Genomic DNA, 21,153 nt, shown 5'->3' with positions numbered 1-21,153 from the left:
ACCAGGTCATCTTTTCTCTCCCTCCCATTGTCAAACTCTTTAGCATGAGATATATTGATCTCTGGTTAGCCTTGAACCTCAATAGGTGAGTCCCAGGCTCCCTACAGGGAGGTGTGACTCAGCTAAAGGGCAAGTGGACATGCAGGGCCAGCACTGTCCTTTGGGGAGACAGTGAGCATGTTCTCACTGGTCCTGGGAGGGCTACCTCGTGTTAGGCAGAAGCATGATTTGCTCACGTTTTCACTTAGAAGATAAATGTGGTTAAAGAAGCTTGTACGGATATCACGTCAGCAAGGAAAGGACCATGTGGAATTGTGCTGTGACGCCTTGGCCAAGCTGGGGAGCGAATTCCCCATCATCTCCTTCCCTGGATGTTTCCGGGGTAGAGTTGTCCAAAAGAGGGACATATTCAAGTTCTAGAGGTGTGTGGATGTGACAGAGAGATGCAGAGGGGCCCACCAGGTTCCAGGTCACGAACACTCTCCCCTGCTCTGTGTCCAGCTCTTCCCCCAGTCTGCCCACTCTGCTGACCCATGGCAATTCCAGGTCTGCAGGCTGGTGGGAAGCCTGATAGCAATGGCCTGTGGGGCCTGGGAAGCAGTGATGTGGTCTCCTGTTCATCACTTACTGGGTGTGTTATGTTGGGCAAGTCTCTGGTCCTCTCAGAACCTCAGGATCCTTTTCTGTCAATCACAGTAAATAAGGTCACCATGGCAAGACCACCCGCCCAGAAGGATAAAATGAGCTCTAAGACATGTAAAGTACATGGCAGGGTGGGGGTGCTGCTGTGCTTATCATGTGATTCCAGGCAAGCATCTCGTCTCTCAAATGCTAATGTTGACAGACTAGAAGTAGGTCAGTGACTACTGAACTTAACTTGCAGCAGCGCCCCCCAGGACCTTTGCTTACAACAGAGCCCTGGGGCCACACCCAGGTCTGCTGGCCTGCCCTGTGCAGGGGCAGGACTGGGAAACTGTGTCTTCAAACAAGCACCAGGGGGTCCTAATGCTCAGATCCCTCCTGGCTCTTGGACAGGTTGGAAGCTGCTGCAGGGACGTCTGCCTTCCTGGGCCTGGGCTCGGCCATGTGTCCTCCCGAGGTCACCTCTCCAGGTCACCTCTGCAAACCATCTATTTTCAGATCCACCTCGGGCCTCCGGCAGAATCTGTGCAGATTACGTCCCACGCCTTCTCTCTCCATCTCTCTGCTTCCTAATCTAATTATCACAACAACCAGATGTGACAGGCTCCTTCGCAAACCCATTTAAACGTCTCCAAAGGCACCTCTGAGTATTCAGGCCTTTTCTCATTTTCTCCTCCCTCCTCTAGCCGGACACCTTGGCTCCTGGCACTCTCCCTGTGCCAATTAGCAGTGAAGTATCCTTCTGCCGAAATAATCCGATTATGGGGCACTGAAGAGCAGCCAGGCTGTCACAATCAAATCCTCTTCCTCAGAGAAAACCAGTCAGGCCTCTTAGCATCCTAAGGGGGCGGCCTCCTGGAATACGATGGCTTCTTCCTTTGACAGCCCTGCTTCTGAGCCCTTTGGTGAGGCTGTGCTTCTCTCAGTATCTGAAACTGGGGTGGAGGTAAAGCTCTCGTTCCCAGAAAAATGCAAATGTGAGCACTGATTCATATCCGGCTTCCAGAGTTCATGGCCCCTTGGAGACCATCCTGGTGTCTCCTCTGTGGCTGTCGTGACCCGTCCAGGCCCTGTCACTTGCCATGACAGTTTCTATACTCCCTTCCATACCTTCCCCTGTTCTGGAATTTTCTTTTCTTTGTAGAATAGTGAGGGGGATCCAACCTTTCCCGTTATGCCCTGCTGTGCTCTTTTCACTTCACATCTGCCCATCCTCACATGTCAGTAATACCTTCTGTCTGTTGTTTTTAATTCTCTGTCAGTGCTGGGGTGTGGATTTTTGCTAAGCTCTGAGGACATTTAAATGGTTCCCTTCCGCTTTAAGGCAAATCATGCATCACTAGAATACGGAGAAGTAAGGAATCCGTGTAAACAGCATTGATCAGACAAGCCTCCTGGGAAAAGAAAATACTTAAAACACCACTGACTACAAATCAAATCATGTAACCCACTTCCTAGCAGATGGAGCACACGGTTTCTGGAATGGCCTGGTGAGGGCCAGCCCCATCCGGCCCGATCAAGGGTGCAAACTCCCCCACAGGCACCCCCATCCCTCCCTCCCGGTCACTCACGATGTCCTGTGCGCTGGGCCTCTCCTCCTGCCGTCTCCTGTCTGGGGTGCTCCCCTCCCCCTCCACTCCCCCTGCGAGCGCCACCAGACACACTTACATACTAAAGATGTAAAGATCACATTAATAATGTTGTAAAGACTTTGTAGGGTGTCAGATGGACACTTGTCTCGTTAGGGAGACCACCTCAGGGATGATGTAGATGCCTGATCACTGCACTGTACACCTGAAGCTGAAGCTGAAGAATAATGAATGTCAACCACAATTTTATATATATATATATAGTTACAGGAAGCGGAGTACAGCATTAGGAATAGAGACAGTGGAAATGTAATGGCTGTGTGCGATGTCAGAGGGGTAGTGGATGGGGGGAGGGGGTTGACACAGTGTGAGGGAGATAAGTGATAAACATCTAAGGATTACTTTGTTTTGTGCACCTGAAACTAATAAAAATAAATAAAAATAAAATAAATAAAAATAAAGATGTAAAGAGGTGTTCCAGGAAAGGGGCAGCTTTAACTTCCATTCACACTCAGCACATTCTCCTCTCCCGTCCTCGGACACCTGGCCTCACCCGGCCCAACAAGATGGAGTCGGAGAGACCCAGCCTTTCACTCTGTTACCACATTGCAGCCTTTTCCATTCAGCCTAGTCTCCTTGCGCAGACCCTCTCCCGGCTGCTTCACAGCTGTGTCTCCCACGTCTTGAGTCGTGCCTGGCAGGATGGCATGAAGTCAGTAAATACCTGTCAAGTGAGTGAATGAGCCTGGGGACAGGTGAAGGAATTACTATAGAACCAAGGGCTCAGATTTTGAAAGCGATGACCTGAAATCACATATCAGCTCTACCACTTATAAGCTTAGTTTTCCTTGGAAAGAAGTTTTTCTGAGACTCAGTATCACTGCTTGCAATGGGGAAAACTCTCTCTCTCTCTCTCTCTCTCTCTATATATATATATATATATATATATATATATATATATATATACACACACACACACACACACACACACACACACATTTGATTTACTTATTTAATTAATTAAAAATGTTTGCAATATTCCTCCCGGAACCCGTGTTACTAACCAACATTCTGTAAGTGGTAACCTTGACTCCTTTCCTTCCTGAGACTCAGATAACTTACCTCCAACATGAGGATAATGGACCTATTTGGTTTTGCCTCCAAGATGCGAGGGGTCTGTGTTAACTGGGCAGCGCCGGCCGCACGATGACAATAGTGACGCCAACCACGCTAACGGTCTCTAAGCACCTTTCGTATTCCAGACCTTGTGCCGGCAGCTGTCCTCTGCCACTCACGGAGCCCTCACCCTGTCTGTGAGGCAGGTATTACCATAGCAGTATTGATGGTGAGAAGGGGAGGCCCACGCAGACAGGTGTAAGGAGTGTCCTGAGGTCAGCGGGAAAGTGTGAGGCAGGGACTCAGGTCACTCACGACGTCCAGGGACGTGCTGAGCCACGCGCACCAGGCAGCTGGTGGGACGGTTGGATGAAGCGACAGGAGGTCGGCACTCCAGGGTTCTGTGGACTTCAGTGTCAATCAGCTCCCATCTGTCATCTATTTGTCATCTGTTTCTCCAGTGCAGCTGTGCTGTCTCTGGGCCGCTGTGTAATCAGCTCATCAGTCAATTTGGATTCACGACGCTTCTGATCGTGGGCTGACGCCAGGACACGCCATTATCGGGGAGGATTCATGTGGGGCGCAGCCTGTGGCTCTGGGTCCAGAACACCTGACCTTGAGGCAGCTGTACCTCTAGCTGTCTGTAAGACCTTAGGCTATTAACCGCAATTTGCCTCAGTTTCCCCAGGATAAAAGGGGCAGTCGCAAGAGTCCCTCCCCTCAGGGTGTTTGCGAAGATGACATGAGTCAACCTAACTAAAGCTTCTGGACCAGTTTCTGGCCCATCGTGAACACTCAACAAACATTCACCATTAAAAACAGGGCTCTGTAGAAATGGGAAGAAAGCAAGTCAGAAAAGTAGCTATTCTGAATTATACAATACCCGTTGAGAAAAGAAAAAGTCACCTCAGGGTCAACTCAGGTTTCCCCGTGTTTCCCCAAAAAGAACACCTAAACGGAAAATCAGCCCTAGCATGATTTTCAGGATGACGTCCCCTGAACATGAGCCCTAATGCGTCTTTTGGAGCACACCTTCCTATAAGACCCAGTCTTATTTTCAAGCAGTACAATACCCTTGGAATCTCTGAATTTCTCTTACAGCATTCATCTGTTCACCCATTCGTTTAGGGGAAAAGCCTCCCTAGGAGCACAGGTAATACTCCTGCCCCCCCCCCCCCGCCCACCTGAGACACGTGCAATTATGAGCCTGCTGCATCACGGTGGAGAAGCTCCTTCAGCAGAATTCCTCCAGGTGTGCAGTCAGGAGAAAGCCCGTGGTGGGCCTCCTGGGGGCTGGGGGTGGGACAAGTCCCTAACGCACATACAAGTCGCCTTCTAAGAAGGGAGTGACCTGCTAAGAGGTGGCCTTTTTGTCTGCAGAGCACCGGTGGGTCTGCACAGGTGAGGATGGGGAGACACGCTCACCCCTGCTTAATGGAGGAGGGAGACTTTGATAATGGAGTTGGGGCTGGAATCTACTAAGACAGAGGAGGCTGGAAGCTTGACATTCCCGAGGGAACAGGTGGAATGACCAAAGGAAACACACACGCAGCTGAAGCGCCCCAGAAGTGCACAGGTGCAAAAAGAAGCGGTCCTTCCATGCTGCTCCAGAAGGCACGCTGCGAGGAGCTGGGTACAACGCCTGACATGGTGTATGCTTTTCATACACACTGACATGTTCCAACGTGGAAGTGACCACGTGGAGAGGCGGTGAGCTCTCCAGTAATGGAGGCATGTAAGCAGCGAGGGGATGTGCACTGAGGGAATAATTGGCTTCGGAGTCACCTATGCCAAAAACAAGGAAGTGGGCTCGTGATTATAAGTTGCCATAGAGAGTGTAGGCCTGGAGCCTATCCCTGCTCCAGCTCTGCTGGGAAATCTCCATCCAGGCTTTTCTGCAGGTGGATTGTTTTAGGGCAACGTGAAGATGCCTCTGCCCAGGTTACTGACGGTATAGTCACCTGGACAGTGCGTGTGGGCAAAACATAACCTCCAGATGGGAAATGTGAGGGGCGGAGTTGTGTCCCCCCAAAAGCCCTACACTGCAGCCCTCCCCCAAGAACCTCAGCATGTGGCTATTTGGAGAGAGGGCCTTTGAAAAGGTGATTAAGTTAAAAGGAGGCCCCAGTCCAATCTCACGCTCGTCCTTGTCAGAAGAGGAGATGAGGACACAGGCACACACGGAGAGAACGTGTGAGGACCCAGGGAGAAGACGGCCGGACACAGGCCGAGGAGAGACCAGAGGTCTCAGAGGAAATGAACCGTCTGGTCCTTTGATCTTGGACTTCTAGCTTCCAGAATTATGAGAAAATTCATTTCTGTGGTTTAAACCACCCAGGCTTTCGTATTTTGTTACGGCAGTGCTAGCAAATGAATCCAGAGCAGCGACATCTGGGCAACCTGTTTTATAGAAGGGGAGCCTAAGGCTTGACGAGATTAAGGGATTTGCCCCACGTAAATGAGAGAAGAAGGTTTCAAACAAGCGTGCCTGACTCTAGGGCTTGCGTTATTAATATTTCTGCTCTTCTGCCTCTCGAATGCACAATATCCTGCTCCACACTGTAGGAAATAACAATAGGGGATAGGTGAACCCCAAGCAAATTATTCTCTCAGCAGGCATCTTATCCCTGCTTAAATATCTCTTTGACCAGTGAGCTCACTACCTCTCCAATAAGCCATTTCCATTTTTGAACATCTGAGTTTGTAAAAACAAATCTTGCTTATATGAAAAACAAGTGTTCGAGTATTCACTCAGTTCTTTATACTTCTCTCCTCGGAGCAGCATGAAGTGTTTCTTTGTATCCCCAGGACGTCCTCCAAGTTCTGTTAGAGGACAGTCATGGCCAAATTGCACCTTCTCTTCTCAAGACAAAACAACGACAATATCTTGACGGCATCTTCATCGACAATTATTTCAAATTTCCTTCTGATTATGCTGCAATCAGGTTAACCGAGAGTTGCCTGGTCCAATTAGCAGAACCATCCTTTAGAAATGGACAAGCACGATCTGAAATAAGTATAACTTGGCATCTTTACCAATTCATGGGCACAGGAAATTATTCACCACCAGTTTGCCTCCTCTCTGAGCCAGAGACATATTGGAGTGACCTGGGGCACGGACTCAGGCTGCCAACGTGGGAAGCAATGGAGTGAAAACCACCATCTGGTAAATGGAAATGAGAGCACCTGAGAGGGGCCTGGAGAAAGTACCTTGTCTCAAAGCAGAGCCGCGAGACTGGTGCCCAAAAAAACAACAGGAGGAAGACTCCAGGGGGGAGCGCCGTCGCCACCACACACTCCGGCACGCGGTGTGGACCGGGTGCTAGAATTCCTGGGGAAGCTGGCCGGGCTTGGCCTGTTGGAACCACAAGGAGTGACATGTGGCACCCTCCCCATCTTTCCCATTCCCTGGCTGTCGTCCCCTCAATTCCAAGATTCAAGTCATTTCAAATCATTGTCAACGCCATGTCAAGACCCCTGCCAGGGAGAGGAAGGAAAGCTGGTGCTCCCTGAGCCAAGTGGGAGCCCAAAGAGAGACGAGTGACCACAGCAGTGATGTAAAAGTCACAGAGGAGTTTTGAGTGGATTCAGCAAAAAGACCAGACGGTGCATCCTGGGACCCCAGCATCTACTGAGAACGGCTAAATGTGCTAAGCAGAAAATTTTGGATGATGGTTGTGCCGGCATTTAAGGAGAGCGATATTGCTTGTGGCTATTTGATGCCAAGACCAGTGGAAGACGTGTATTTTAAAATACTTTTAAGAAGTATATAATTTTCTACTTTCCAATACATGCAAATATGCAAAGAAAGCTAATAAAGGGATGCATAGTAAAGAGTCTCAGAGAAGTGGCTTTAATTACATTACCCCATTAAGTGTTTCTTAATGGCTTCTTCTAATGCCTGAACATTTACTATTAACTACATTAAAACATTTTTCTCTCCTAAGAGCAATAAAAATGATGAAATATCTCGACACGCTTAAAATAAATTAACACAACTTATTTGAAAACAAACCAAATAATGAACACTGAAAAGACCACCCCCACACACTAACAACGTGATGAAAGTCGACTGATGGGCATACAGCAGATTTGAATGCATAGAGAGCTGTACTCGGTTCCCACATGGGCCCACTCAATATGATAGAATTATTCGTTCTTTTCAAATCAGCGTACATTTGATTTGAAAAGTCAAATTACAACTCCAACTGCAATATTAGTGTGATACCGTCAAATTTCACAAAGGGTTTCTGATGTTTGTCTGGGGAAAAGTAAACGTAGGAGACTACTTGCCAAGATGTTTTGTAAAAGCCCACTGGGTGCGACCTGCCCTTCCAGCTGGAAACCAACAAATGTGGAGTAATTTAAATGGTGTGGTACGCAACATAACTAGCCACTCGGTGCTAACAGAGCCACGAACAAAAATGCATGGACGGCCCCGATGGTGCGTGACGGTTTTGAAACAGATTCGCAGTGTTCTGTAAAGGGCCAGATAACAAATATTTAGACTTGGGAGGGGCTGTCCAACCTCAGTTGCAACTAATCTCTGCTGTGATAATGTGAAAGCTGCCATAGATTGTATAAAGTGTGTGCCTTCGTTCTGATACAGCTTCACTTACAACAACAGACAGCAGGCTCAATCTGGCCCACGGGCTGGGTTTTCAATGTAAGGTGTTTGTCCCGAATCTAGAAGTCAAAACATACATGTACAAATTGTCACGGAATTCAGAACTTTTCAGATTTCTTATGTGGACTTCTCTGGTAGACTGGAAGAAAAAAAAATTTGTAAAGACCACCATTCTTTGCAGCCTCCCCCATAAGAATGTGGTTGATATTTCCAGCCTCTGACTTGCTTTGGCCAATAGAATGCTGTGAGGTCATGTCATTTGAAGCCTGGGCCCCAAGAAGAGATGCAAGCTTCTTCTCTCACGCTTAGAACCCAGTTTCCATGGCAACAGATCTGGTGTTCTTTGCTAGAGGATAGGATTCTATGTGGAGGAGAACCCTAGAGCCTTAGCTGAATGTCTGCTGGCCCCCAGCCGTTCTGGGAGCTGAATGGACTCACAAGCCCCAGTCAAGATCAGCTTAGCCTGGACAGAGAAGCAGAGCTGCCTAGCTGCGCCCAGCCCAGGCTACGGACCCTCAGATGCACAGTCAATGAATGACATTATATTGAGCCACTGCATTCTGAGATGGTTTGTATGTAGCAAGGTAATTAGCCCCATTCTGCCTTTGAACATGTAAAACAAACTTATTTTATAATGTAGACTTTCCAGAGGAAAGAACGATTTGCAAATCAACTGTGCTTTTGTTTATACATTTGTAAGACCTCTTTGCTTAACCAGGTTCTTGTGTTTTGAGATCTGATTCGATTGCATGAATATATTTAAGACAATTGGATTCTTCATACTAAATACTATTGGGATACAGGTATAGTTTTGAAAAACCTAATCTACTAGAACCTATTATCAAGGCATAATTATTTTTTTTCATGATCATATTGACACCGAGTGGCTTGTAATGTTGCATTAATTGCCTCAGGCTAGTGGGGGGAAAATAAAGCCTGTAAATGTGTTTCTGTCTGGACAACTAAAAGGAAATGATAGTATAGTGAGCTATATGACATCAAGGTTTGCAATAATTTGGAATGAGGCATGTGAGAGGAAATTAAGCCTCCATATGGCAGTGAGAAGTAAAAGCATGAACTAATCCCCAGAACTTGTCCTGTAACGGCCACAATCACGCATGTGGACATGTCCCTTAGCTGTTTTATTTGTAATCGGCAAATGCTGGGAAATAGCCCCATGAACCCGTGAATGGATAGACACATTTTAGTGAACTGCTGCTTTGTTACATGCAACACCATGGATGAACCTCAAAATAATTACAGAGTGAAAAAGTCACAACAAAAGTACGTGCTGCAGGTTTCCAGTTTTAAAATTCACTCTAATGGCAGAAAGCAGATTACTGGTTGCCTGGGAACCTGAGACACTGAGGAAGAATGTAAGGGTGAGATTGCTAACGGAGACACAAGGGAACTTTGGGGGGAGGGACTAGTTCATTACCTTCGTTCCCTGTGTTCATCCATAGTGACCAGAACAGGACAGGCTGCAACATTAATGAGTTAAGACGGACGCCTCCATCAGTTAAAAAGAAAGAAAAAGAAAAAGAAGGAAGAGGAGATGGGGGAGAAAAAAAGGAGGAAGAGAAAAAAGGATGATTAATTTCTCCTCTATTTGAATTTGAAAAAAAATCAATTCTAAAGGGGCACGTTTGGGGTAAAATAGAAAATGTTCTTGCTGGACACACTGCTTGAGAAGCCCAGCGCTGTGAACGTAGGTCACTTTAGCAAACAGCGTGGTCTGCAGGCTGAATCCTGAAAGTTCAGGCTTCAGTTCATGAACGGGCTGAAAACACGGGCGCCAGTAGAACTGAAATTCTCTGAATCCCAGAAAACCAATTAACACCTTTGCATGCAATAAACTGGAATACATAAGGGATCACGGCTTTAAATTTATTTTAATAAATGGTCCGATAATTTGAAGCTAAAATAAATAATTCATCCTCCTTTCTCCCTCAGTCCTCCAGCTTGGAAGGCATATAACAAGCTGCAATCATGGTGCAGTCTACAGTGGGTCTTTTTACCGAATTCCAGTCTTAAAGGCATGACTGGAATGGTTCCTGAGAAGTAGCATTTCCCTGGACTCTCATATTTGCTGAACAAATGGGTAGGAATAGATTTGTGGTATTGCAGTGGCCCAGAGGTAAGCGTTGAAGCTCTATGATCCTTTACCTCTCCCCTTCCCTCCATGAGGACCTATGTGGATCATTCATTCTGCAAACTTGCCATCTTGTTGGATCCATCACTCATGGCCTTCTAACTAGGACATCTCCCTTTCCAGGAACTTAGCCCAAATGCATCCAAAAGTGGGACATAAACATCTCAAGCTGTGTTCTTGCAACCCCAGGAAAGCCAAATCAGACAGCATCTTCATACTGGTCACGGAAGCATCCATCCTCGAGAGCGTTCTCTCTTGAAAAGAAACTGGTGATTAAATCCTTCCTGAGTTATACTAAATCCAGGAAAGAAACGCACGTTTCCAACAATACCATATTTTTCAAGAAACCCTTTCTTAACTATCCTAAATATGGAGAAGGGGCAAACAAATCATATTTCATTAACAAAATACATATCCAGCTCCTAGCACACTCATTCTACAAACACCTGTTGACCACCTACTATGTGCAGGTCACTTTTCCAACACTGATGATACAGCCATGAAAATAGAGGCAAAGATGCCCGTCCTTGCAGCAGACGTTCTAGAGGAGGCAGAGGTGACCTGTAATAATTAAAGTAAGTAAATGTTACAGTAGATGAGAAAATATGAAGTTTTAGGGGGAGCAGTGAAGTAGGAGATGGAAGGAGGCCCGAGGTCAGACAGGGTGATAAGGAAAGCCCACATGCATTGGTTTCCAGGAGGTGAAGAGATGAGCTACACAAATGTTGCATGAAAAGGGGGCTCCTGGGAGAGGAGCCAGCAGGGCAGGGCTCAGAGGCCGCCATGTTGGAGGCCCAACATGTGGCTGAGACAAAGACCAGAGTCAGACAACCAATGGGGCCAGACCACTGATGGCTTTGATTGTAAGGACTTTGATCTTGCTCTGAGGAAAAGGGGGGTCACTGACAAGTTTGGAGCAGGAATGACATAGTCCAACTCAAGTGGTTTTTGTTTCATTTCAGTTGTGATAAAATGTACGTAATATACTTTTATCATCGTAACCATTTTTAAGAGTACAGTTCAGTGGCGTTAAATACATTCACACTGTGGTGCCACCAATCCCAGAACTTTCTCATCTTGCAAAACTGAAACTCTAGACTGATTAAGCAATTCCCACTTTCCTTCCCCCCAGCCCCTGGCACCCACCGTTGTACTTTCTGTCTCTATCGATTTCACTACTCTGGGGACCTCGCGTTAGTAGAATCATACAACATTTGTGTTTTTGTGCCTGGCTTATTCCACTTAGAATAATGCCCTCAGGGTCCACCCATGTTGTAACACGTGTTAGAATGTTTTTCCTTTTTAAGGCTGCATTATATCCCATTGTATGGATAGGCCACATTTTGTGTCCATCTGTCAGTGGACACCTGGGTGTTTCCCTGTTTACTATTGTGAGTCGTGCTGCTGCGAATGTTGGTGTACAAATACCTCTTCATGACCCTGCTTCCAGTTCTTTGGGGCAAACACCCAGGAGTGGGATTGCTGGTAATTCTACGTTTAATTTTTTTAAGAACCTCCATATTGTTACCCATCGTGTCAACTTAAGTTTCAAAGGGGCTGCTCTTGCTGCAATTTTTAGGGACAGACTACAGGCGGACCCAAATGAGGGCAGGGAGGTCACTGAAGACACCGTCTTACATAGGTTTCCCTGCCAGAATCAAGATGGAAATTTGCAGGCAGGAAGTTCACTGGGGATTACAGTGCAGGGGAGAAAATAGGACTTGGCAGAGGGAAGGTTTGAACAGAGATGCAGGTGCTAAAGAAGCCTCATCTGACCCCGTGGGACTCTGAAGCTGGGCTGCCCCTTCGTGTTATCCAACCTTGAGACAAGGTGGCTGAGTCTTTCTAACCCATGTGGCCAGTCACTGGATGCAGGCTGACCCCAAGTCAGGGCGAGGATGCTCTCTTCAGTGGCGGACAATTCCCAGAGAGGGACTCACTGAGAGCCTTCAGCCAGCAGCCTGACCAGCAACTGAGGGCATATGGGCTCAGTTCTGAGGGGTCCAGGGGCCCGGGCTGTCCACCACAGCTCTATTGCATAACCTATATACCTGGTGATGGGCTTGGCCAAGGGTTTAGTGGTCAAGGCGATGAGAAGTGCTGAATTCCTGAGCTATTTTGAAAGTAGAGCAAAAATTGTTTGCTGATAAATTGGACATTTGATAGGAGATAACAATTTAAGGCAGAATGATGCCCAGACAGACAGCCTAGCAACTAGGAAGACCAAGTTGCCATTAACTGAGACAGAGGAGACTATTGTAGGACCCGGTGTCGTCGTGATGCTCAGGGCACGTTTTGGGGCACGTTGAATATGAGGTGCCTAGTAGACATGCAAGGGCCAAAGCTGAATACCTAAGGGGGGGGGCTTCCAAGGAAAGGTCCACCTGGGGATATAAATGTGGGGCTCGTTACCACATAGATGGTCCTGGAGGCCATGAAACTGGAAAAGATCACCAAGGAAACGTAGCTAGAGAAGAGAAGAAGAGGTCTGAGCCTGAATCATGGGGAAGCCCGACTTTTAGGTGAGGAAGACCCAGCCACAATGGAGAAGGGGCCGTCAGTTATAGAAGAAAAAGCAGGAACACGGAGTGTGTCGTCTATTATCCAACTGCTGTCACCACCTTAGATTCATTCTTTGTCCTTTCCAGCTCTTATGTGCCCTGGAAAGCTGTCACCTATTTAATCCATCCATGGGCACCCTTGCCCTCCGGCTTCCCTCTGCATTTAGCTCTTGGGAGTCATTGCCAAGAAATCAGAGGGTGGAGGGGGTGGGGGGGTAGTCTTCCCAAGCCACCCCTCCTCAAAGCGCTTCTGGTGGGAACCACATCACTCTGTGACCACACTTGGGGCCTAGCTCCCCATTCTTTGGCTCCAACTCTCAACCAGGTCCTGGTAACTCCATGGGTACCATCTGCCCCTTCAGGTCTAGGGGTGCTAACGGCTCCGCGGGGTGGTTAGTCTCAGGGTGATTTAACATCTCGTTACCCTGCCACACTTCTCTGTATAGTCCATTCATTAAAATGTCTCCTTAAAAAGAGACATTTGAGAAGAGACATTCCCTACTGAGTACTTCAACTGTATCTGCCAAGACCCTGATTCATGTATGTGTTTTCCTGGGGGAAAAGAAGTAAAATTAAAAAGTTTGTAAGAGGACGGAATCGGCTGTGTCCACTGCTGCACGTAGTTTAGCTGTGACATAGACTGGAAAGGGGCCCCGGGGTTTCACAGCCTGGAAAGCATATTGAAATCATCAGCGGTCATTTCTTTAGGGAGTGGTGGCAAAGGGACGCTCCGAGTTTAAGAGAGAAATGGAAAAGAAGAAGTTGGAAAAGCAAGAGGAGACTATTTTAGGAAGTTTGGCTGTAAACAGAGACAGAAAATGGAGCAGAGCTAGGAAGGGAAAGTGAGGTCAGCACGAGGTTTTAAGATGGGAGATGGAATAGCCTGCTTTCGGGCTTAGGGAAGTGATCAGGGGTGGTGAGGAAATGCGGGCTCAGGAAGGGAGTGGAAACTCACTGCCGCCCCGCCCCTGAGTGCGAGAGAGTGGGTGCTCCCCAGGCCCCATGGGGGGGCTGCGCCAAAATGTCACTTAGGGGATTTACCTACGGGACACGGAGGGAAGGTAGAGGTGTCGGTGCTGATGCTGATAGGTGGGGGCTGTGGGCGTAGAAACGTGGGGGTTTCTCTTCTTATCCCCTCTATTTTTTGAGCTAGAAGCCATGTATCCCCTGAGAGTCCGGCTGAGGGAGAGCTGTGTCATCGTGCGGACAGCGGGAGAGTAACGGGCGGGGAAGCTGTGAGAACTGACCGTGCTTCAAAAGCTGCACCCTAGAGACCCACAGTCCCAAATGTAAGGTGAGCCGGCGGTTCTGGATTTCTCCTGCTGTATTTAGCTACCTGGGTGCTAGAATAGGGGAGGCACAGATAGGGCACAGAATAGGGAAGGATGCTTTCACAGATTTGGGGTGATAAAGTCCGATTTTCATTGGAGCACGAAGCTCCTGCAAATAAGGAGAGGAGCAGGGTCTTTTTAGGAAACTACCTGTGAAGCCGATGGGGGGAATGCAATGGGAAAGGCAGTGGGCCTGACGTCGTGTCTCGGCCCCACCACACACCGACCACGTGATACTGGCTCTGTGATTTAGCCTCCAGGAGCGTCACGTTCTTTATCTGGAGAATGGGGGTGATGATACCATTTACCAGTAATGTTTGGGGGCTACGGGCAAATCTTGTGCTTAACCAGTCTGACCATAACTTCCCGACCAGTTCCCAAGCTAAGTACTCTGTACATATTATTTCAGTCAATGCTCACAAAAGCCCTGCGTGGTTAGTTGCATTACCCTGAAGTACAAATGTGAAACCTGGCACCTAAGAGAGTTGAAATCACTTACTTGCCCGAGGTTGAATGTCAAGTGCGGTATGAAATGGGCCTTCGAGGCTGCTACCATCTGGCTGCCAACCAAGGGTCAGAGGAAACCTTCTGCTTCTCTATTCTGATCGATAAGGCACAGTCTGAAGGGAGAGAGGGAAGCAGGTGACAGCGAAACAGAGAGCAGGGACGTGGCAGGAGACGACAGAAAGGAGCAGAGGCAACTCGGGGTGCGTCAGAGGAGGTACAAGGGGACTGTTTCCCAAGAACAAGCTACACCAATTTGTCTGCTGCAACCGAGAGCAGAAAGCCCGGCTTCAGGCCGACAGACGTCAGTGTCAGTCTAGCACCTGTGAGTCCCAGCGCGGGGACCTTGGGAAAGTCACTTCACTTTCTGAGCCTCAAGTTGTACCTGTGTGACCTGGGAATACGAGTCGTGCAGCGCAGGCTTGTTGAGAGGATAAACTGGAGCAGCACTCGGCACAGGCGAGCTGCCCCTCCTGTATCCTCCCACGAGGAAGACAGCATAGCAGGCGTGGGGCTGGGAACCTAGGACAGGCCGCTTGCAAGGTTGGTCCTGGGCTGGAGGTGGGAACTTGGATTCGGGAGGGTTTTCCCGGAACAGGTAACCACGGCTCCCTGTGCCTACACTGTTTGTATAAACAGTGTGTTGTTTGTTTGTTTTTTATCACAGGGACTTGGTCAATTCGTTCATTGTCAATGACAACCTAAGTTGAGAATAATGAAAATTTCCTCATATATACCAAGCCACAGTGGCAGTCCAAAACCCAATAGATGGTAGCACCAATCCCAATGTTATTTCAGTCTGCAGATTGAAACAGGGTGACTATGCAAGTGATGAGTAAAAATCCTCTCCCTGCAGACATTAGTAAGCACTTAAGATGTTCAAGGGTGTCGTACTAAGACACAACTCACAGAACCTGATCTCTAGGAGTCTGCTGGAGGAGACGCGTACAGAACTAATCAGGCACACACTTGACCTTGGGTAATGAAGCTGTGTAAGTGCCGAGCGCATGAAGACCCAGGAGAAAGTGTTTCATTCTGACTGGAAGTAGAGCACAAAATCCAGAGTGGGTGCTTTTTACATTAAACCTTGAAACTAATGATGATGAGTGATAATGATATCAACTGGTTCTGTTCTTACGATTTTGTTTTTTGAGAGAAAAAGGCAAACCCCCGAGAGAAACACAAAACAGCACTACTCTAAGTGTGACCCAGTTCTTGCTAATATAAATAAACCCTAATATAAATGAGACCCATCTATGGATTTTAGACTCACACAGACTAACATTCAAATACTGGCTCTCACATTGATTATCTGTGTTTATTTGAGTGTGTAGTAACTTCTGTGAGTCTCAGTATCCTCATTTACATTTTTAAAATGTGCTTATCTTTTTGGAGGTAATATTGGTTAATGACATTATATAAATTGCAGGTGTACAACATGGTAATTCTACATCCGTATACAGTTCAGAGCGCTCACCAGCAAAAGTCTAGTTTCCATCCATCACTATACATTTGACCCACTTCACCCTCCCAGTCCCCCTTTCCCTCTGGCAATCATCAATCTGTTGTCTGCCTCTATGAGTTTGTTTTTGTTTGGTTGGGTTGGGGTGGGTTTGTTTTGTTTTGTTCTAATATATGCTCATTTACAGAACAGAGATGTTAATAACATAAATCCTGACAAACAAATTTCTTTCCATCCCCTCAGCCATTTATTAACTGTGTAAACTTGGACAATTTCTTCATCTTTAATTTCTCCAAATGTAAAACACGGACAATTTATACTATTTACTTCACAGAAATTTAAGATAATCAAATAACGTATGCAAAATGTGCTCTGTCAATTATAGAATGCTACGCAAAAGTTAATATGTCCAGTATAACTGTCACCTCAGAAATTAGAATAGGGTAATCTTGGAAGGCTTCCTGTAGGAGATGGGATACGAACTGATGTAGTTATGTGACTTTTGAAGCACTAGCTATAAATACCACAACTTAAGATTCTGTGATAGAGCACTCCGTGCTAACACATCCCCACTGGGCACTTAATGTAATGGGCTTCTACACTGGGACATGATCGGCAAATGTTGGTTTAATTTGTTTTTTATAATATAGCTGACTTTACTGAAATCACAGTTCTTTTTTTTTTTCTTTCAGCACCTCCAGAATCTGTCCACGGCCCTCCACCTCCATCGTCACTAGCGAGCCCAGCTGCCACCACCCCTTGTGGCCACCTGCAGCAGCTGCTCACTGTCTGCCTGCTCCCACCCCGTCCCCTGCTGTCCCTTCTCCATCCAGCAGCCAGAGTGAGCTTCTCAAAATGTCAGTCCAGTGGGTCTCTCTTTGAAATCAGGTCTTTTATCCAGGGAGTTGACCGGGGAACATCTCATCCAGGATCAGTCTCTATAGTTAAGGAAGGAATGGTCAAAATGGACAGGAGCTGGATCTAGGCCGGCAGTTGAAACCTCAGTTTTTCAGGATCACACTGGTGGATGAGGGGAGGCTGTGCAGGAGTGAAGGATACTTACGGAGGCTACAGATGGGACAGATGTCTGACGTAGAGACAGAAAGGAGTCCTGCGTGGAGACTTCGGGTTTTTGCCAGGGGAAACAGAGACGGTCGGGCAAAGGAGTGTCAGCACCCCAGAGAGCGCCCCAAGAGCCTGCTTGCTAGAAATAAATCACTCGAACATCCAGCTGCCGATCTAGAAGTTTCTGGCCATCGCTTCAGTATGCCATGAGAAGTGCTGTGTAAACACCCTGTCTTTTGGCAAAAAAAAACATAATCTGAAAAAAATATCAACCTCTTTCCATGATGAAAATGGAGAGAAAATATATATTGGTCCAATGAAGTAAGCCACAAACAGAGAAAGGCAAGGTTATCCACAAAGTATTCCACCGAAAATAGCCTACTTTCACTGAGCAGAAAATTCCAGGATGCATGTGGAATATTCAGAAGGTGCAGTAAGGCGTAGCTCCCCACAGAGTCCCAGAAAACCATGCAGCTAAAAAAGTGGAAACTAGGTAAAATGGAAAAAGGAAACAGATGAGATGAAATAGAAAAACCAGCAACATGTGTAGGAAAAACCATACCAGAGTCTATAAAATAATTTTTAAATGAACCTAAGAATGGATAGAATAAAATAAATAATAGGGATGACAAATTTGCAAAACCACATTGCAGAGGAAAAATAAAAAGATGGAAATACAAACATCCAGGTTAGTATAAATCAGTATCTTATAACAAAGATATAATGATGGGCTTAAAGGAGGTCGAAACTATAAAAACATTGCCTTAATTAGAAAATCTGAATACAAATGTTTTTATAATACAAACACATAATAAAGTAACACTAGAAAACACAGGCAGCCTGAAAAGAACAGTAACCGTGGAACAAACTGGGGAAAAAAAATTCTAGCTACAGAATTACTCCTGAAAATGTTGTCAGCCAAGACAGTTTATGAGTGAATTAAAAAAAAAAAAAATCTTATCCTTTTTAAACAGTGCTAGAACATAGAATTATGGGAATGCTCTCAATTTTATAAATCCAGTATATAACCTTGTGTCCAAACCCTGATGAAGATGGCATAAAAAAATCAAACTCTCACTTTGAAGTATTGCTATAAGATTCCATAACAAATTAAAGACAAATAAAACCCAGCAGTAAATCAAAACTAAAATAATCACGTATTATTTCAGAATGAAGGGAAGAATTCTTCATTGAAAACATTAATACTTTTATCATTTCTGCAAGAGAATGTTTGCATCTTTTTTATGGTAAAACTCAACATTATTGTCTGTTATGACCATCTGTGTTTCTTCACCTCTAATTCTGTTCTCAACTCCATGGGACATCTGTCCCCAGCACCTCAATGAAACCTCTCCTCCATCTTGCAAAGGCCTGTGGCTACCTGTCTGCTTTCCTCAGACTCAGTTTCTCATCAGCGTTTGACACTGTTGGACAGGCATCCTTCTTGAATTTATTTTCTGGGACCCCACCCTCTCGATATCTCCTCCTGCCTTTCTGGCCGCCCTCTCTGGCTTAAAGGTTGGTGCCCCAGGGCTCATCCCGCAGAGCTTGTCTTTATATACGTGCGATGGGACCTCAGCCAGCCTATTACCGTTGCTCGGCTGACAGCTTCCATATTTATATTTATATACCTGACTCACTTATGGAGCACCGGTTTCTCTATGTCACTGTCTGCTCAACATCTATTTAGATGTCTGGTGGTGAAACAGGACCACGATCACCCATCTTTAAGCCGGGAGCATGTGAACATTTCCAGAACGTGCCTCAGAATGTGTGTCTTATTCCACATCCGTTCCTCCACTCTCTTTCCTTCTCCTCCTATACCAGGATTAAGCTCTTAGGAAGGTGATCTAGTCCATTCCTAAGTGTTTCCATTTACTTAGAATCAAACTCAAACTTGGGCAGTTGTCCTTCCTCTGTCTTTGCCCCAAACTCTGCCACCACAGGACGTCCTTCCTCGTTTCCTGTGAGGCCTCTGCTGCTCTGCGGGAACATGCTTCTACGGTATGAGCGGATAGTCCTGTCCCTCCCTCTGTCCCCCATATTCCCTCCCCATCCTGATTATAAACATCTGTGAGAGAAGGGCCTGGACCCCACAATAAAGAATCTGTGTGCAGAAGGAAACCTGGATGAGCTGCTTGCACTCAACCCTGAGACACTAACGTCCTGCGTGTTCAGAGTCACAGAAACACATGAGAAAGCTGACATGCTCAGTCCTGGAGAACAGCAGAGCGTACGGGGCGCTGAGAAGAGAGGGGACTTCCGAGCAGTATGGCTGACCTGGTTTGGAGAGTCAGGGAATCTAACATCCAGCTGGACCATGATTACACTGTGTCAATGCAGAAAGCCTCCCATCTTCTTCCCAAACTTTCAGGAAAGTTGGCTGCATGTATGAAAACTGTGCGATTGTGTATGTGTGCGTGTGCACGTGGCAACTGAGAGATGGGGCTGAGTTCCATGTCTGGACCAACATGGGGGAAAAAAACCCCTGAAGGTCCCAGCTGTCCCTCGTTAGCAGTGGCATAAACTAAACAAATTCAGCAGAAACGGGAGCCTTGAGCCAGAGGTGACAACGACAATATGAGTCTATCTACCCCTCCCTCATCCTGGCAACATGTAGAATTTTAAGTACCGGCTTTCAGAATACGCAAAATAGAGTTAGAGGCCATCGCATGTGGATCTGAGGGGCAGGGAGGCTCCAGTTGTCATCTGGACCATGCACACATGTCACCCTCCTGTCGGCACTAAAAACGTGCACGTAAACGTGCTGCCTGAAGATGGGGCGGCATTGTTAGCACAAACGGCGCGGAAGCTGCTACCTCCTCCTACCTGATCAGATGTTTGTAGCTTTGATGGTTCCGTAAAGAACCTTTTGCTGACTCAGACACAGCCTTAATGCTCGCTGGAAAATATTCAACGTGAAGAAGGAGGTAGGCAGACAGGACTGATCTGTGCGTCCTCAAAGGTATAAACCAAAGCTAAGCGAATGTGCTCAGAGGGGAGTGTGCTTGCTTGAAGCTCCGCAATGCAGTCACACACGTAACCCGTCAGATGCTTCGCCCGCAGACACACGCAAAGATACCTCTCCTCCAGCGTCACGGCTGACTGGCTCCCACCTGACTCTTCCTCAGAGGCAGAGACAATCAGGGCCAGGAGTCGCTGCACTGATCCGCAGGTGCCCAGCCTTGGCCCAGTATAGTCCAGAGGAAGATGCTCCTGGTTCGTCCCACAGCAGTAAAGAGGTATGTGGCACTTTTTCTAGGGTGAGTTCGTGAACTTAATTGTCAGAACTTCGTACACGTGTACCACCTCTTGTATACGTTGTATCCACTCATCCATCGCCAGATCGCTACTTTTAACACTAATAGTAAGACTTCACGAAAAAGCCTTACTCAGGACAAAGGTCAAAATGAACAGGATGCAGACTTGGCAGAGCTGGTCTGCACAGGACAAACAGGCTTGTCCCAGAGCTACGAGCGTAGGAAGGGAAGGGACTGTGGTTCTTGTCCCCAGTGAGCTTTGGCCAGGGGCTGACACTCCTTGAACATAGCCATTTACTTTATGGCCTGTCTGGTTTCTTCCTTGTGTCCTAAAGGACAGGGTAACCCAGAGGACTGCATTTAAGTCCCATGGGGGGGACGGGATGAAGAGAGCAGCTCGTTGGGGCTTTTCAACAAGGTCCCCTGACTACAAAATATATGGGTGACTCAGGCCCACAGCGCATCCTCCTCCTGCTTAAACCTGTTCCTCTCCCTTTGTCTATTCCTTCTTTTGGTCCACGGCATTGCCAGGTCACCCCCGCTCAAACCAGAACCATTTCAGTCCTACTCGCCTTTCGTCCCGCCATATCCACAGTCACCTCAGCCTGTCTTCCTGTTTCCTAAACCTGTCTTTCCTCTGCTGCGGTTTCCCCTCCCCTGACTTACGCGAAGCCTCCCCTGCTAAGAGCCCCCTGGCCTTCCCAGCACTCTCTTCATTTTCCCCAGTGGGACTCGGACTTCAGCACACGTGCACGCATGCACGAGAGGCACCTCGAGGGCCTTTTAAGACGTAGACCTAGAGATTCTGATCAATGGGCCGGGGATGGGGGGGTCACCAATTTGC

At 47.0% G+C, this 21,153-nt stretch overlaps 1 long non-coding RNA gene across 2 annotated transcripts; it reads left to right on the top strand.

Annotated features, from left to right (window-relative positions):
• Positions 1–8,315: 8,315 nt before the first annotated feature.
• Positions 8,316–19,525, top strand: LOC141567876 (uncharacterized). 2 transcript variants are annotated; one of them, XR_012490816.1, is made up of 4 exons: positions 8,316–8,558; positions 9,928–10,075; positions 13,841–13,981; positions 16,677–19,525. It is a non-coding gene; the product is annotated as an uncharacterized LOC141567876 (long non-coding RNA). The 2 variants fall into 2 exon arrangements; XR_012490817.1 differs by lacking the exon at positions 9,928–10,075.
• Positions 19,526–21,153: the final 1,628 nt, after the last annotated feature.

This window comes from Rhinolophus sinicus, linkage group LG12, assembly GCF_036562045.2.
Source record: "Rhinolophus sinicus isolate RSC01 linkage group LG12, ASM3656204v1, whole genome shotgun sequence".
Taxonomy (NCBI): domain Eukaryota; kingdom Metazoa; phylum Chordata; class Mammalia; order Chiroptera; family Rhinolophidae; genus Rhinolophus; species Rhinolophus sinicus.
Note: the sequence above shows the minus strand (reverse complement) of the source record. Positions and strands in the feature narration are given on the sequence as shown.